Consider the following 18,463-nt stretch of genomic DNA (forward strand, 5'->3'; position numbering starts at 1 on the left):
TGAAATCATCAATCTGATTCACCATGGTGATAGATCCAAAGATAAAAACTCTGTGAGGATCTTTAAGTATAAAAAGAAAACACTTTGATAAAATCCAACTACATGTCTGGTTAAACAATCCTAACAGTAGAGTTAGAAGAATAGTTCATAAACATCAATAAGATTTCCTCTCCTAAAATCAGGAGTAAGAAAATGATTCCTGAAATAACCACTATTATTCAATATTGTCTTGGAACTTTGGGTCAGTGCAGTAAGTTAGAAAAAGAAATAATATGTAAATTTCAGAAAAAAAACATATATAACTATTTGGTTTCAAAAACCAAAGAGAATAAACTAAAAACTATTAAATAAGTAAATGAGTTCAGCGTTCTAATTTTATTAGAAAATAAATATAAACCAAGATAATATCTTTCCTATATACTAGTTAAAATCATTTATAAAATATCATGGGAGGGAGTTATTTCATAAAAGTGTCAAAAACTATAAAATTTCTTGAAATTAAATTTAAGTTTAAGACACACCTTGTCATACCTACAAAACTCTAAGAAAATGTAAAACATAGTTTGGGCAAATAAAATAACATACTTTGTTCAAGGATGAGAAGACTTAGTATTGCAAACAAATTAGTTCTCCTCCAAATTAATCCAAACATATAATGCAATCCAACCATAATTTCAATAGGACTTCTTTTGAAAATAAATGGTACAGGTTTTCAAAAATTCAACTAGAATAATCAACACAGAGAATACTCGAGACATTTACTAAATAAAGGGAAATAAAATGAACCTTTCCCTAGGTGACTTTAACTGTACAGCCCAACAGAATGTCCAGGAACTAAAAGAAGGATCTAAAAGAAAGTGGCATGTGATAAGAGTAGCATCACAGAGCAGCATGGAAAATAAGACTATTAATAAGTGGTATTGAAACAACTGGTTAAGTACTTAGAAAAATAAATAAATAAATAAATAAATAATAACCTCACTAGCACCCTCCAATAAACATATGGTAAGTTATACTTAGTTCTGAATTGTCGACTGCTCTTCCTATGAGATTATACTTCCACGTCCCATGGCATAGACTTGGCCACGTGACTTGATTTGGTCCGTGAATACGCCACATCCTAGTAGAAGTTCAATGTGCCATTGCGTGGTTCCACCATGGCTCTTTGTCCCTCTGGCAGGAGATAGAGCCTGCTCCTTCAGGTGGGGTCCCAGAACAAAGCACACCTAGACCAGTAGCAAAGCTAGCCTACAGCCAATATGCAAAGTGAGTGAGAAATAAATAGGTATGATTACAAGCCATTAAAATTTAGGGATCATTCGTTACCATGAACAACCTAAAGAAAATTTGAGTGGTATAGAAATAGAAAGATGAAATGTGAACAAGAAACTATGAAGTCTCTAGAGGAAAATATGGATGAATGTTTATATAATCTTATGTTTATTTAAGTGTAACACGGAGGGACATTACTTAAATGAAACAATTTAAAGCTTTGGCTACATAACAGGTCAAAATTTCTTTTCTACAAAATATTCAGCCAACAACACACTGGGAAAATTTATGTACAACACATATGTCAAAGGATTCATATGAAAAAGTTCTTATCAGTGGAAAAAAGTAATGTTGGGACTTCCCTGATCATCCAGTGGTAAAGAATCTGCCTCCCAATGCAGGGGACGTGGGCTCCATCTCTGGTTGGGGAACTAAGATCCCACATGCCATGGGGCAACTAAGCCCATATGCCACAAATACTGAGCCCATGCCTCAACAAGAGAACCCGCGCCTCAACAAGAGAGCCCGTGTGCGGCAAACTACAGAGCCCATGTGCTTGGAGCCCGCGCCACAACTAGAGAGAGAAAACCTGCACACCACAACTAGAGAGAAGCCCACGCGCTACAACGAGGACCCAACGCAGCCAAAAAAAAAAAGAAAGAAAAGAAAAGAAAGAAAAAAAGAAAAGAAAGTATTTTTTAAAAAAGTAATGTTTTAAGGGGCCAAGGATATTTTTAAAAAGTTCATTCTTAAAAGAAAGGATATAAATAACCACAGAAAATGTTAAAATATATTTAACCTCACTATCACCAAATAAATGCTAATAAATATTAAGGTTCCTTTTTTTAACAATCTTATTAACAAATATAAAATGTATGATCATGCCCAATGTTGGCAAAGGAATAGGGACAGAAGCACTCTCTTACACTGCTCTTAAGAGTGTAAATTTTTTGGAAAGTAATTGGACAAAATATTAGAAGACTTAAAAAGTGACTCAGAAAGTCTACTTCCTGGAGTTTATCCTTAAAAATAATTGGATAAATGGGCAAAAATATAGATACATATCATTATCATTTATAATAGGGAAATATCTTTTAAAATCTTAAATGGTTAAATAAATTTATGATACATTTATACAATGGAATTCCATACAGTCATTGAGGATGGTTATGTAAATGTATATTTATAAGAAAAGACATATATGACTTAAAAAGGCAAAACACAACTTAAAAATACTTGGTTAGGGACTTTCCTGGTGGCACAGTGGTTAGGAATCACCTGCCAATTCAGGGGGCACGGGTTCGATCCGGGGTCTGGGAAGATCTCACATGTTGCGGAGTAACTAAGCCCATGCGCCACATCTACTGAGCCCATGAGCCAGAACTTCTGAAGCCCGCGCATCTAGAGCCAGTGCTTGGCAAAAAGAGAAGCCACATCAAAGAGAAGCCTGTGCACCGCAACAACGAGTAGCCCCCGCACGCAGCAACAAAGACCCAACGCAAGCAAAAAAAAAAATTTGGTTGAACTCTACTCAATGCTCTGTGGTGACCTAAATGGGAAGGAAATCCAAAAAAGAGGGATATATGTATATGTATAACTGATTCACTTTGCTGTACAGCAGAAACTAACACAACATTGTAAAGCAACTATACTCCAATAAAAATTAATTAAAAAGTTCAGTTATATCCAATTATTTTATTCTAAGAATATATAGTATAAATAATATGTATATATGTATATTTCAGTTGTGTGTACATATTTATATCCATACATAATTTTTTAATATCTAAAACTGGAGGAATAGCTAAATAAGTAATTTTGGGTGTATTTTTTTTCTTTCGTTCATATGCATTTTCTAAAACTTCAACAATGTATTATTTATGTATTAGAAAAGTAATAAATTTTTTGAGAGTATTCTAAAAAGCTGTGTTGCTTAAACCCCATTAGGGTGACAGATCTCTGAGAATATATGGAAGGCTATTGATTGCCTGACCTTGAAAATGCACACATACAGAGAGACACAGAACTTTGTATAGATTTCCAGTGACTTGTCATTTCTCTTGAATGTAAATCCATGGACATCTAGATGAAGAATGCTTGACGTTAAGTATTGTACACCTCATTTCTGTCTACTCTGGAAGTCATGACCTTGGGTCCACTCAGTCCAAGTATCTAAAATGAACAAGACCCAGCGTTGTTTAAATTAGTGTTTTCTTAAGTTGACAGCGTTTTGAGAATGAATGATGGCAAGGTCTGTCATGAGAACAGCATCATTAATCCCCCCCATCACTAGAAACAAGGTACTAGGAAGTATATCCAGGGTTCCTGAATTGACTGTCTGTCCTTCCAAAGCAAAGTGTGAATTCCCTTAACCAGGACAGCCCAGACAAATGAAGAAACATTTGCTCTGGTCTGGTCTGATCTTCTTCCCACGTTTGAGGCTCCACGTTTCCCATGCTGGGGTCCCTAAGTCTTTATCCAGACTGAGTGGTGCTGCAGCTTTCTCACCTGAATTTTGTTCTATATCTGTGTCTGCTTTGCCTGTTCTGTTCTCTCACCATCTTATTCTAATGATGGAGTGAAGGAGGGTCTATGTTCTTCCCGTTAACCAAAGGGCACGAATGGTTGAGACCCAAACCGAAAACCCATCACCTCCTTCCATGCCAAGACGACAGCAGCACTAGCCCTTATCTAGCCAGTTCACACTTTGTAACATGGGGCTCTGAAGAGTGTGCTTTTTCTCTTATAGACAAGGCATTCTGAAGGCCCCTGAGACCCTGAGATCACCCACCCAACCATAACTGGTGTCACTTGAATTCCTCTAAGTGTGACTGACACAAACTCTCAAAAGCTGAAAGATTAAATGAAGTTATGATACCCAACAGCTTCTACATGTAAAGGTAAGTCAAATCAATAGCACTTTATTGCCTGTCTCTCATGGTTTATCTCTGTAGGAAGTGTGAGCAGAGAGATAAATTAAGGATTTAGGATGATAATCTCTAAAGCTGTAAAAAGTCTAGGCAACAAGATAACATGTATATCCAAATATTTAAAGTGAAATGTGTCAAATATGGGAAGCTTACTGTTTTCAAGCAAAAGATTTTTTTAATGGAAATCTTTCAGAAGAAGCTAAAACATTTCTGTGCCTTGGGCAGAATATATGGAACACAGATTAACCTTTTCTATATGTCTCTGGATAATTAGGTATGTCAGCTTTTGCACTATGCTGTGATACAGAAATCCCCCTGGGGATATTCAAGCATACAGGGTGACTGCAGCTACATGAAACGACTTCGAGCTACTACAATGCTGACTTCATACTTTTCTTTTTATAGTTTTTTTGGTCTCCTCCCATGCTATCATGACTTTTTTGATTTGAGCAGGCTTCCAAACATTTAGCCAAGTTTTGATAAAAATTGAATCCAAAGTAAAAATATATAAGCTACAAGTAAGATGTGAGGTTCTCTGCTTAGATTCTGCTTTTAGATTCATACTACCTTTAGAGAATGAAGTTTTTCGCATCTAATTTTCTGCACAATCACCACTAATTGTTTTTTTCCCCTGGATTCTTAACTATGTTGAAGAAAGGTAGGTTTGGTGGATAGGTGACATTCGGTCAAATACGATGTTATTGAATAAAATTAAACATGTAATGAAGGTATGTGCAAAAGAAAGAAATGGGGTCCTTGGGAAATGACACAGGAAAAGCACAACTTAAACCAAACCAGAAGAAAGGAGGGAAGGGAAAGTTCTTGGCATTTATTGACACTCACTATTGCCAAGTACTGGGATGAGAACATACTGTTTCACATTTAGGATTCACAGTTAGGATTCCATTCATCTGCAACAGAAAACAGGAATTTATTTAACTTTTCTAACAAAAAGCCTAAAAGTTCGTGGCTGCTGCCTGTGGTTCAATTTCTCAGTGATACTGTCAGAGATCTGGGCTCTTTCTCATTCTGTTCTGCCATCATTCACAAACTGCCTATATCCTGGTGGTTACAAGATGGCTGCTGCAGCCCCAGACATCACATCCAATGTTCGAAGCAAAATGAAGAAGAAGGAACAAAGATTTTATCCCTGTGAGACTTTTTATTTGGAAGCTTGGCCTTCTTTGGGAAACTGCCCCTTTCATCTGCTTATCCAGATCTAGATCACAGGCCCCTGGGCTGAGATAGGGTTCCTTTTTTTTTTTTTTTTTTTTTGACTGTGCCTGACTGTGCCATGTGGCTTGCAGGATCTTAGTTCCCCAATCACGGATTGAACCAGGGCCATGGCAGTGAAAGCACCAAGTCCTGACTGGGAATTCACTGAGACAGGGTTCTATTATCCTGAAATAAATTGGGATGCTGTTAGCAAAAAAATAAAAAAGTATAAAAAATGTATGGGTGGGGAAGGCTACTGAGTAGTCCACAGACAATGTACCCCAGGCAGATATTGCCTCATCTAACCTAACAATAACTTGTTTTATTGTAATAGGGAAACTGAGGCTTAGATATGTGACTTGTCCCAATGCAGACAAGGCAAAATTTGAATTTGAACCTATTGCTCTTCCTCTCTCCATGATCACACAATGGCAGTAAAAACACACCATTCATATTTAGAAAATATATTCCAGCATGTGGAGTAAAGCTATTTCCCCAATATATAGAGAATCTTCCAAGAAGTATTATCTTTCTCTTCACCCAAATTTGGAAAGGCAGAGTGGTCACTTCCATAGAGCGGGGATACAAAGAGAGAGCACCACTCAGTGTGCTGCCCCTTCTCCACGGCTCCAAGATAGCATCGCTCTCCTGCCTCTTGGCAGGGCTGCTTGGTCACGGCCTCCAACTTCATCAGGCACCTGCCTCGACCCAGGTATTGAACTTTCAGCACAGCCTCACCTTTGGCCTCAGAAATCAGAAAATTCAACTACTCCACTCACATCTCCCTCACCTCTCCACCTAATTCCAGTGAATTGAGACAAAACAGTATTTACACTTGTGTGTTTTTCCTCTTCACAACAGTACCATCATTTTCGAGCACACTGCAGAAATTAAAATCATTGCTCCTTTTCGCTTAATAAAAATCCATGGCCGCTGAGCCTGCACGTCCGGAGCCTGTGCTCCGCAACGGGAGAGGCCAAAACAGTGAGAGGCCCGTGTACCGCAAAAAAATAAAAAATAAAAATCCTGCTTTGGGACACATGATAAGCAACCTTATTGATTTACTTTTGTATTTAAAATTTTCCAGAAGAAAATAATGCTGTATTTTTCAAAAGTGTGAAAAGGGAAGTGATTGCACTGTAAGTCTTTAGTATTTAAAATCTCCCTTAGTTCTTTTTCATCTCAATATTGCTTCCGTGATTACTGTTCTGAAACTCATACCCAATTGGGTTAATGGTGCCCCATTAAACTTGGCCCCCATGGGTGAGCTTCAGAACATCCATTAAACTGAAAGCAAAATTGTACGTGTGTGCATACGTGTCTTTTTCTGGAGAAAAGATCCATAGATTTTATCAAATTCTCTAAAAGACTGGTCTAGTTTCCTAAAGTGGTCATAACAAATGACTAAAAGCTTCCTGGCTTAAAACGACAGAAATTGCTGTCTCAGAGTTTTGGAGGACAGAAGTCCAAAATCAAGATGTTCCTAGGACCACATTCTCTCCAAAGGCTCTAGAGGAGGTTCCTTCCTTGCCTCTTTCAGCTTCTGGTGTCTCCTGGTGTTCCTTTGCTTGTGGTCACATCATTCAAATCCCTGCCTCCGTCTTCACGTGGCCTTCCTCCCTGCGTCTCTATGTGTCCTTTTCTCTCTCTTATAGAGACACTAGTTGGATTTCGGCCTCACCCTAATGCAGCAGGACCTCGGCTTGATCCTTACCTTAATTACATCTACAAGGACTCTTATTTCCATACGAAGTCACATTCTGAGGTGGACATGAATTTTGGGAGGACACTATTCAATCCACTAAGGATCCATGACCCTAAATACTTAAGGACAAAGGACATCCCAAGCTCTGGGGATGACATTCCAGGATGTCCTGGATGATACTCCACGGCCTTCAGGCTCTACCACCATCTCACATCTCTGACCTCATTTTCTGCAGCCACCCCACTTCTCCCAGCTTCCCAAACAGCTGCCCTGATCTGCTTCCCACCCTTTCTGATGCCTCCTCTCTGAGGCTTTTCCATCTCGCTGTAGATGCAACACACAACCTTTGATCATCCACCTCCTTGCTCCACACTCTTCCCACTAGAGAACTCAGCCACACCTATCACCAACTTTTCATGTTCCTGAAAAAGCCTTGCCAGCTGAAGTCTGCAACCCTGACCCAATCCATGCTGTGTCCACAAGAGTTAACATTCACTGAGACTTCATTAATTCTCTGAGTATGCGGCCCCATGTAGTGACCACATATCAGGTAGGTGCTATCATTACTTGCACTTTATAAGTGAGGGAAATGAGGGTTAGACGAAGGGAAGAATTTGCCCAGCATCACACAGCTAGCAACAAGCAGAGCTGGGGTTCCAACCCAGATGCAGCTGAGTCCTGAGCCTGTGCTCTTGACTATCAAGAATGAGCTTAGCACATTCTCAGATAAGAAAAGCTGAAGGAGTTCATAGCTAGTAGATCTTCCCCACAAGAAATGCTAAAGGGATTTTTTCAGACTAAAATGAAAGTACACTAGACAGTAACCCAAAGCCATATGAAAGAAATAAAGAATTCCAGTAAAGGTAACTACATAAGTAAATGCAAATAGCATTTTATTTTTGGTTTGTAACCGCTCTCTGTGTTTCCTGTATGAGTAAAAGTTAAATGCATGAAAAAAAAAAGAATAAGCTTACCATGTTCAAATAAAGAAAAGATGGCATGAGTGGAGAAAGGCAAAGAGTGGTAGGAGATAGAAAGGTAAGTAGCCCAGCCCTTGATTAGGTAGGGCCTCCCATGCATGGAAAGATAAAAAGTAATTCTGAATGTGGTGGAAAACCAACAGGGACATTGAGGAGAATGAGATCTGGGACAAGACCATAAAGTTATTCGTTAAAAAGAGTAGTTTCACTTATTCATTCATTTCTCCATTTACTAAATGAATATTTATTGAGAACCTACTACTACATGCAGGGCACAGTGTGGGTAATGCAGATACAATGGTGAACATGTCAGATGAGACCCTGGTCTTCATTGAGCTTGTATTCTAGTAGAAGGAGAAAGGCAATAACCAAGGAGCAGCTAAACAAGCCAATGCAGTTAGTGATAAATACTACTAAACAAACAAACAAGCAAACAAACAAAAACAAACAAAACTACAGAATGGCAGAGAGGCAGGGGAGGAACACGCTAAACAGGGAGGGTTGGCTGGCCGGGGGCAATGAAGGTCTCTCCAAAGAGGTAACATTTGAACTAAGACACGAGCAATGATGAGGAACCAACCAAGCGAATATCTAGGGGCAAGATTTAGGAGAAAGTCGAGAGACAGAGAGACAGAGAGACAGAGAGACAGAGAGAGAGAAAAGATGAAAGTGTGTTAGGGCTGATTTAGTGAGCAAAACTCCAGGAGAAAGAAAAGTCTATGGGACTGAGACCACAGCACTAATACACAAACGTTACAATTCCTACAGCTGCATTTAAACGGTCTTGGTAGGATTGGGGGAAAGGTGAATTATTGTCATTTGGACACTCTGACTATTAGTACTCCTGACTAATGGAAGAGAATGAATATTGGGCAAGAAAAATGACTGCAGCAATGCCTTGGCACCTCCAACTTTTCACCTTTGGCAAACAGCCTTTTCAACGGCCTCTTGTGCTTGTTCCCAGCTGGCAGCTGGGAACTCCCAGAACTGTAGGGAGACATAGCAGACACGACCTTTGCGATGTTTGGGGAACAAAACTAAGAGATGTTTGGGGAACACACTTCAGAAGATGACGTAAAATTCATCCATCTTCTGAAGCAAGTGACGCCAGCAAAAAGCCTGGGCTCCAGCCCATGCAACCCCAGGCTCTACCATCTTAGAGCCATCTCCTACCTCATCTTCCTTCCTCTCCTTCATGTAGCCAGGTCAGGCAAGAAGGATTAGACTCCTGCCCCTTGGGAAAGCTTCAGGCTGTACGTGACCTTGAGAAAGCCACAGATACCTATGCAGGACACACGTGCCCAGGGAGACTCGTGAAAAGCTGGGGCCCACTTTGTACCATTGCTTGACAATTCTTCTCATTCACTTAGTTCTGTAAGCCAGATGCCCCCAGTACTGTCTGGCTGGCTGAGGGCACATTTTCTTTTATTATCCAAACAACATGGCTCAAGGCCCCATCTTAGTACCATGAGAAGTCCTGTTTCTTTTCTAGTGTCTGGGAGAGTGTGAATGGGAAGAAGGAGAGAATGGGACAAAACACATTTCTACTGGTCACATCTTTGTTCTGCTTCTTCTGATTACCACTCATCTTGCTTCTTCCCCTCTCTCTCCAAACAGTACTATCCAAGGCTACTGTGTGTGGTTCACTTTCACTGAGGCTTTTAAGGACAACAGAAGAGGTTTCTTCAAAATCACTTCCTCACAACCAGAGAAACTCAACACCCAATTTAAAATGGTGTCATTTTGTTCGTAGGTCCCCAGTTTCCTCCTCCACCAGGGAATTTCTCACTGCCATGATTTTCCCTAAGGTGCTGCCTGTTGCCATATTACTGAGGCCCTCTTCTCACGTACTGGGTCCCTCAAACCCTCTTTCTTGGGCTGTCCATCAACACTCAAAATCCTTACTTTTCTAGTGGAAGCAGTTGAGTCCTCTCACCCTCAAGAACCTCGGCTTTGCCTAGAAGTTGGCAAAAACGCAAGACAGAGGCTCACCTTTCTCAGACACACAGCCCCATCGAAGTATTTTACCCATCAAAGAGCCATTCATCACTAACATTCATGCTGTTCTTTCCCTAACAGATGGAAACTTGACACTCATTTTTTTTCACTAAACAGCATTTTTTTTTCTTTCTGCCACACTGACTCATGATCCTATCAAGTTATATCAAGACAAACACGGTCAATAAATTCGCTTCCCTCCATATTTAATTTCCCTCCTCATTTAATTTCTGAGTGAGTTTTGTTTCTCTTTAAAGCATCATGTCAGCGTCCTATGGAACACCACTAGCACCTCTCCACAACTGTAATAACCAAAACCATGCCACAACATTGCCAAATATTCTGCGGGGGCAAAATGACTCAGGTGGGCAACCACTGGTCTACTGAACATGATTTTCGCTTGTCATTTCGCTCTTTTATCTCCTGGGTGCTATGAAAAACCACAACGGCTTCAGATTGCCAAAAGAAACCAATGTGGATGAGGTGTTGCCTGCGTCTTAGGACTCCTGTGATGGACTTGAGTGAAGCCTGGCTGTCCCTGAAGCGATCTATCAAGAAATCCCTGAAGAGGGAATTCCCTGGTGGTCCAGTGGTTAGGACTCCACACTTTCACTGCCGAGGGCGCAGGTTCGATCCCTCGTCGAGAAACTAAGATCCCGCAAGTTGCACAGTGTGGCAAAAAAAAAAAAAGAAAAAAGAAAAAAAGAAAAGAAAGAAAGAAAAAGATTCCTAAGCAGTTCAAATATAGAAATTGGCTTTGTCTTGCTGGCCAGAACCAAAACATCTGGTTGAACGTTAATTTATCCAATTTTTAGTATGCTAGCAATTCCCAATGATTGAATGCACTTTTTCATCTTTCACTCTTTTGCGGGCTTATACCCAGCCCAACCCCTGGGCAACCCTTCTGTCAAGAGGACGCAGTTGAAGTGAGGCACAATTAGGAAGAACTAGGCTGTTTAACATCTAAATTGAGTAGCTTTGCAGGTCATAAAACCCCACGAAACTTCCCTATAAACTTGTTTCTAACAGGGATGTCTAAGGCCAAGTTCTTTTTTTCAGGGTCACCTTTAAAATTTGATATGCTATTACAATGCCATTGCTCCTGGAAGGAGGGTCACATCTTGACCACATCAATGAATTGATCCCACCCTTTATAAAAATAAGCCTGGCTAGAAAGGAAAATGGGAAGACTAAGGTAGCCCAGTGGAATATAAGAAGGGGGCATCCCTCCTAATAAGGGCAAGGAAAACATTGGCCTCCTTCCACACTTGGCCAAGAGCAGCTCTGCTTCTGTTGAGTCATTTTCCTGGGCTGCTCCATTCAATTCTCCACACTCTCATTCATTCATCTGTTTCATAAAAGTTGGCCAAGGACTACAGTGAGCTATGACCTTCACTAGTGACTGGAGATCCAAGAATGAATAAATCATGAGGAAGCAGAGCATCATGGTGAAGAACACAGGTCCCCAATTCAGATATATCTTGGTTCCAGTCCTGTCTCTGCCACTTACCAATTTGTGCAAGTCACTCACCCTTCCTGAGCCTCAATTTACTCTTCTGTAAAAGTATTGTAAAAGTTAAATGAGAAAATGATACAAGGTACTTAACACAGGCTTTGGTACACAGTCAGTAATCTATAAATGTTAGAGATGATGATGGCAGTAATAATGATATTTCTTAATGCTATTTTCACTCTTCTCAGGAAGCTCAAAATCAAGTATGTGTCTGGGTGAGGGGATCAGGAAAGTAGACAGTTAATGCAGCCAGGGGTGCTGGATGCCAGGAGAGAAATCTCATGGAGTACAGTGAAGGCACACAAAAGAGAATGGTTAACCACACGACAAGGGAAAGGAAGAAGGAAACAGTCCTAGAGAAGGCGACCTGTGAGATGGACCAAAGTTACCATATAATCACTCCTCTCCTCAGGAATGATGCCCCTTGACCAAGTCTCAAAGTAATTCTCCTTGAGGATGCAAAAGAATGGCCAAGGGAAGAAACTCCAACACACCTACACAGGCTCTTCTCCAATAGTAAGGGGGATGAAGTTGCACATCTGCTGTGTCTAAGGAAACAAGTCAATGCCAAGATGGAGAAGAAAGTCAAGAAAAGGCGTGGCAAGACATGGAAGCGACCTATGTGTCCATCAACAGGTGAATGGATAAAGAAGATGTGGCACATATACACAAGGGAATATTACACAGCCATAAAAGAGAATGAAATAATGCCATTGTAGAAACATGGATGGACTTAGATGGCATTATGTTAAGTGAAATAAATCAGACAGAGAAAGAAAAATACTATATGATATAACTTATATGTGGACTCTAAAGAATACAACAAACTAGTGAATATAACAAAAAAGAAGCAGACTCACAGATATAGAGAACAAACCAGTGGTTACCACTGGAGAGAGGGAAGGGGGGCGGGGCAACATAGGGGTGGTGAATGAAGAGATACAAACTAGTAGGTGTAAAATAAGCTACAAGCTTATATTGTACAACACAGGGAATATAGCCAGTATTTTATAACAACTTTAAGTGGGGCATAACCTTTAAAAATTGTGAACCACTATATTGTATACCTGAAACTTATATAATATTGTACAGCAACTATACTTCGATTTTTTAAAAGATTTCTTTAAAAGAAAGAAAAGGCATTGGAACAGAAGAGCTCAGTCCTACATGAAGCCAAAAGGCACAACTGCTACCCTACAATTTTTGTTTCCACTCCCCATCTGCTTTCAGGTGGCCACATTTATAAATGCTCACAACCCAACAGTAAGAAGACAAGAAGCTATTCTGTTTCCAACAACTAGTGTGTTGCATTTACACAGCTTTGAGTCTTTCAGGTGGCCCAAGATTCCAGAAAGGAGTCAGTCTATAAGGGAATGACAAGGGTTTTGTAGAGGAATCCTACGTAGTTGGTGCTTAAAGGATTCCTTTGTCTCCACAAATTAGAATAATGCAAAGCTGCCATAACCATTCCTTCTTGTGATTTAGATATATATATTTCATTCTCAAGGTAGAGAATTTATAAATATAGACTTTTATTTAGGGACTGAAACTCAGGACACCGCATCTACTCAAGAACAGGGTGAGAAAATGGCACCCAACTCATCATGAAAGTTTTCAGAACAAAAGGAAAGTTCAACAGGGAGATTGCTCAGCTATCTCTAGAGTATGAATGTTGCCTTGGGAAGAACTATTTCGTTCTTTTTTTAAAAAATGCATCTGCTTTGAAGACTTTCCTGTTTTGAAATCCTATCAGTTCTAAACATCAAGATACTTCCTTCAGCTCATTCATGTACGAAGTTTCCTTATTGATATCTCTCACAAAGTCATTGAGTCCTGGGGTAAGAAGTTACTCACAAGTGGCCTGTTTTGGCACATGCTTTGCTATTTGCCTTTTTATTTCAAGTCCTTGAAAATGAACTTTAACACCTCTTTCTGATTGCTAGGGTACACAATCAAGTTGTCAACAGAAATATAAAAGACTGCTTATATTTTTGAAGATCCTTATTCTTTCTTGTGTAATTATCAGTCATGATTTGAGATTAAGTAAAATTAAGGTTTGTTTTTTTCTTTTGCAGTGTTCTTTTTTCCCTGTGCATCCCACTTAAATGAGCACACTCTATTCCCAATACATCATAAACTTGCACGAAGAGATTGCTTAACAGAGACGTTTAAGAACTTGTCCTCATTTCAAAGGGGGACGCGTAACATTAAAGATTCATACACATTGAGCTTCCTGCCTCTTTGGTAAGAAGAAAGAAAATGCATTGTGAAATGAGTTTTTTAAAACAAGCAATTAATTCTTCAACTGTTTTTTTTTTTTTCTTTAGCCTTAACTTGCCTGGTTATTTATGAGCCAGACACTATCGTAAATGAGTTGTAAAATCTGGTGACATGTGGGGCGCCAAGGCGTGTGAATGAAATATGCTCTTGTCTCCGGGGGTGGAGGGACCAACCTCTCATTCCTTGAAGGAATAAGCGCCCCTTGATGCGCACCTGTGATCACCAGGCTCTTAAACCTTTTTTGTTGATATAATCTTCCATTCAACTAATAATTAATGATGTCCTTTTATGTGCTAGGTACCAAGGATACAGTGAGGAGCAAAACCAATCATGGTCCCTGCCCTCATGGAACTTACAGTAGGCGAAGAAAATTACAAGTTAAAGAGAAACACGAGTAAGTCTGACATAGAAAGTACAGTCTGCTGGGTGGTCCTGAGAGGGCTTCCCGGAGTGATTAGCTGGGCCACAGACCAGGCGTGGCTGTCCAGGACAGGCAGACTAACGCAATCTGCTAGCCAACTGACTAATAGTACTACAAGCGCCTTCACCTCCAGAATCATGGGGGAAAGTACTGAATCACATATCCTCAGCGAAGTCCATCCTAAAAACTAGTGCTTTCTAACTAAATAAAAAGTCCTTTACTTATTTTTTTCTGTAAAGAAAACAGAGGCTCCACCTACTGTTCATTCTCCAGCTTTTCCCCTGTCTTCTGAATCATTATTTATTCGTTTCACTTTGCGCATAACAACTTATATAACCACAGTAGAATGTTATTCTCCAGTGAGATTGGGAGACGAACCATTGATTGCTTAAAAGTCTTAGCCAGTTAAAAAAGTATGCCATTAAACAATGCATATGTTAAATATATACGATGTACATGTGCATGCCGGTTAACTGATGTCTGTAATGGGGAGGCAAGGACTTTTCTGTGAGCGGGGACACCTGCTTGCAGTGCTGTCCAGTGGAACTCTCTGTGATGCTGGAAATGTTCTATACCTGTCCTAATGCAGTCGTCACCAGCCACATGTGGCTGAAGGCATAACACCTGTGTGTGGTATTGGCCAGCACAGGATATGACTCCTGTGTTATCTTTCCTGCATAAACCACACCCATATGCCTCCTCTCTGGTTTTCAGTCTCGGTTTCTTTAAAATGGAGTGAGAATTTAAAGACAATTGTGACACACTCTGAGAGCAGAATCCTTTTAGATTTTAATATTTTTTCCTAAATTTTTTACAGGTCTTTAGCTCACACCTAATCTGATAGTCATTTTCCGGAGCAGAGCGCATCTTTCAGGTCTTTGGAAGTATTCCACACCTGTCTGCCCTTCTCACTCCTTCCTGGTTCCTCTCTTGAGATGGTCAGCTTCTCACATGGACAGACTGGAGGTGGGAGGGAATGGGTTCCAATAGGCAGAGAGTCTATAGAGTTTCCCCCCTCTGAGCTGGGCAAGACCCGTGCGGCCAGCATCACAGAACCTTGAGGCAGAGATTGTAAGTGACAAGTGACCGATCCCAGGAAGAGTGGAACGTTACCCTTGGGCTTGGGACGCACAGGGATGCCTTTCTTGAGTAGAGAGTTGGAAACTTATTTGCAAATCATAATATATAGATGTCTTATGAACACAGCAAAAGGGAACAGAATGAAACAGAAACGTTTGATCAAATACCCAAATTAACAAGGGGAAAAACAGAATGAAAAATGGAATGAATAGCAATCTGATGAAATCAGCAAAAAATAAAGTTAAAAAATAATAATTAAAATAAGTGATTATGAAGTAATTTCCATTCCTAGAACATGCCATGGACTTTACTCCTCTACCTCTAGGTTTACCCTCCCTGCACTTCTCTGCCTTACGAGGCTCAATGGCTTTTAGTATATTGAGGGTTGTGTGTCTAACGCCACAACCAATATTAGAGCATTTTCACTGCTCCAAAATGGAACCCTCTCCCCTTAGCCATCACCCCTTCTGTGAGCCAGGGCCTCAGTTATCTCACAATCAGTTTGGAAAAACTGATTGGTCTCACAGTTCTTCATTTCCTGAAATGCAACTCTACTTACAAAAGCCTTTAGTCTTGCCTAGATTGTTTGGATGTTTGGGAAATTTCATTAAACATTTGCTATGCAACAGTAACAGCCAGACACATGATACAAAGCCACCGCCAACCTCAGGTACGGGAAAGGTTATCAACCAGCATCCTGAGGATTAGAAACAATACTAATTGCTGCCCAACACTGGATATTCATATGCTACTGTATGTTCAAGAAGGAGTAGATGGGAAATAAAAACCCATGTAGAGTCTGATGGGTCATACGGATAAAGACTGAAAAATAATACCTTAAATAGGAAGACATTTGGGTCTGGTTAGATATCACACCTGGAAACCTTGTATGAGGTTCCATATATGGTGATGAAAGTATGGGATGATTTAGACTGTACTGTTGTGATGACTGAAAGAGAATTACTGAATCAGAATTAGACAGACATCTCAGTTTTATTAAAAAATCACATCTCCATTAGAAAAACACTTGAGACTGTGGACCAGATAAAGAATGGAAATGCAAATAAAAGAGAGAGGTAGGGGAGACAGTGTGGTGCACGTTGACAGGAGTTTCTGTAGCTGACATAATAAACTCCTTTAGGGATATATTGAGCCTACGTGCTTGAGAGCACCTTCGTGTGGTTTCATCCTGCCGTCCCTTTCCATTTTTATGCTTCCAACTCTGCAAGCATGAAACCATCTATGTTGACTCTCCTCTCTTGCTTAAAAGCTGTGCTGTGGGAAGAAAATATTGGACACCAAGATGATGAAATTACTTGTCTGACAGTTTCTGAATGTTGACCAGTGGTGCCAGCTATAGTGGCAGCCAGCAATCGCTCTTCCTTTTCCTTACACGCCAGAAATGGCGAGTCCACCTGGGGATGCTATGATAAGAAATCAAGAGAGATCATAAAATGTTCTGAAGTTCAAGAGAAAGGTGTAAAGTTCTAAGTAAGGTTCAAAGAAGAGTTTCCTGTAAAACAGTTTTCCAATGGAAGATCATTTCACCAGAATGTGTATGATTTGACCTCTTACAGAACAATGTAGCATTTCCAGATTTAGATATCTTAGCTTCAAACAAGCTAAGATATCTAAATATTATGTGGTACCCATGGCAGAGTAAAAAATAAATTAGTTTTAAAGTTTTATATATCCTGGTAGAGTTTTATCTAATATAAATGTATCATGCAACCTAACTGAAGAATGCTAAATATTAAGCCATCATTTTGTGCCAATGAAAAACATCTGGATTAACTTGAAAATGAAAAAATAACATATAACTAATATTTAATAATGGGAATACAGCAACTAGATTTTACTTATCAATTCAAACACATAGAATTTGCTTTACCCTCATTTCCTTTAAAAATGACACATTTATAAAAATGATAAATTACTTTTCGAAATGAAGTTTTTATTTCCCAGGAAATCCTTCTTGATCTGAAGAGAGGGAAGTGACTAGGGTCCCTTATCAACAGGGTTTGATGTAACAGCAGCACAGAAACCGAGAATGGAACGGTGCCCCAGCACTGATGAAAAGATCCATCATCTGCTTTTCCTTCCTCTGCTGTTCTCGTTCAGGTTTCTGTTTCAGCCTCTACATCTGAGCCATCTTCTCCTCAGTAATAAATGATATTTGTCCCATGAAATTTATGAGCTTTTCACAGTATAAAATAGCATCAGATAAAGGCATTCTTCACCCATCCATTTCAACTCTCACCATCACAGATCCAGCTTACTGGAACTCAGCATCACCACGTATCATTCACTTCAGGAAATCATTCTTCAATTTCTATAATAAATGATTTTTAAAAGTGGGCAATGTTTTTTCTTTTCAAAAATAAGGATATAACAAGTATGTAATAATTCCATCATATACTTATATTTAGACTCTTGGATAAATGATATTCTACTAAACTTCACGAAATAAAAGAATGATTCATAAAAGATCCACTGCTTATGTTCAGTAGGATACAAGGGAAATATTTTTATTAAATAAAAACAAACTGATATAAAACACCAACTAATATAAACATTTTTAATTAAAAAAACATTTGTATGGGACATGGTAAAAACAATGCTGCCCAAACTTGATTAAATGCTGCATAGAACAAATTTGAGAAACACTAACAGAATTTTTTTAAATCAACTATTAAAGCAATATTGAATGAAAATGAACATATTAGAGGAGGTGGCAGATAAACTGGACACATTACAAAAATTTCACTAATGAGTGGATCTTTCTGCAGAAAAAGAGCAAATACAGCAAAGCAATACTCAAAAGTATAATAAGAGAAAATCTATACAAACTACACATTTTTAAACTTTTGAGAATGAGATATTTCAGGCAAAACTGACAAATGAACATCCTCACCAAAACACATAATGGTCACAGGTTCAAAAAAAAAAAAAAGACTGGAAAGTGGCCTTTGGATTAGGCAACCCAGAAGTCAGCATAAGAGCCAAACTTCTTTGCATTACGCAGGCCTCTCACTGCTGGGGCCCCTCCCGTTGCGGAGCACAGGCTCC

The sequence above is a fragment of the Lagenorhynchus albirostris genome, chromosome 19 (genome assembly GCF_949774975.1).
Source record: "Lagenorhynchus albirostris chromosome 19, mLagAlb1.1, whole genome shotgun sequence".
NCBI lineage: Eukaryota > Metazoa > Chordata > Mammalia > Artiodactyla > Delphinidae > Lagenorhynchus > Lagenorhynchus albirostris.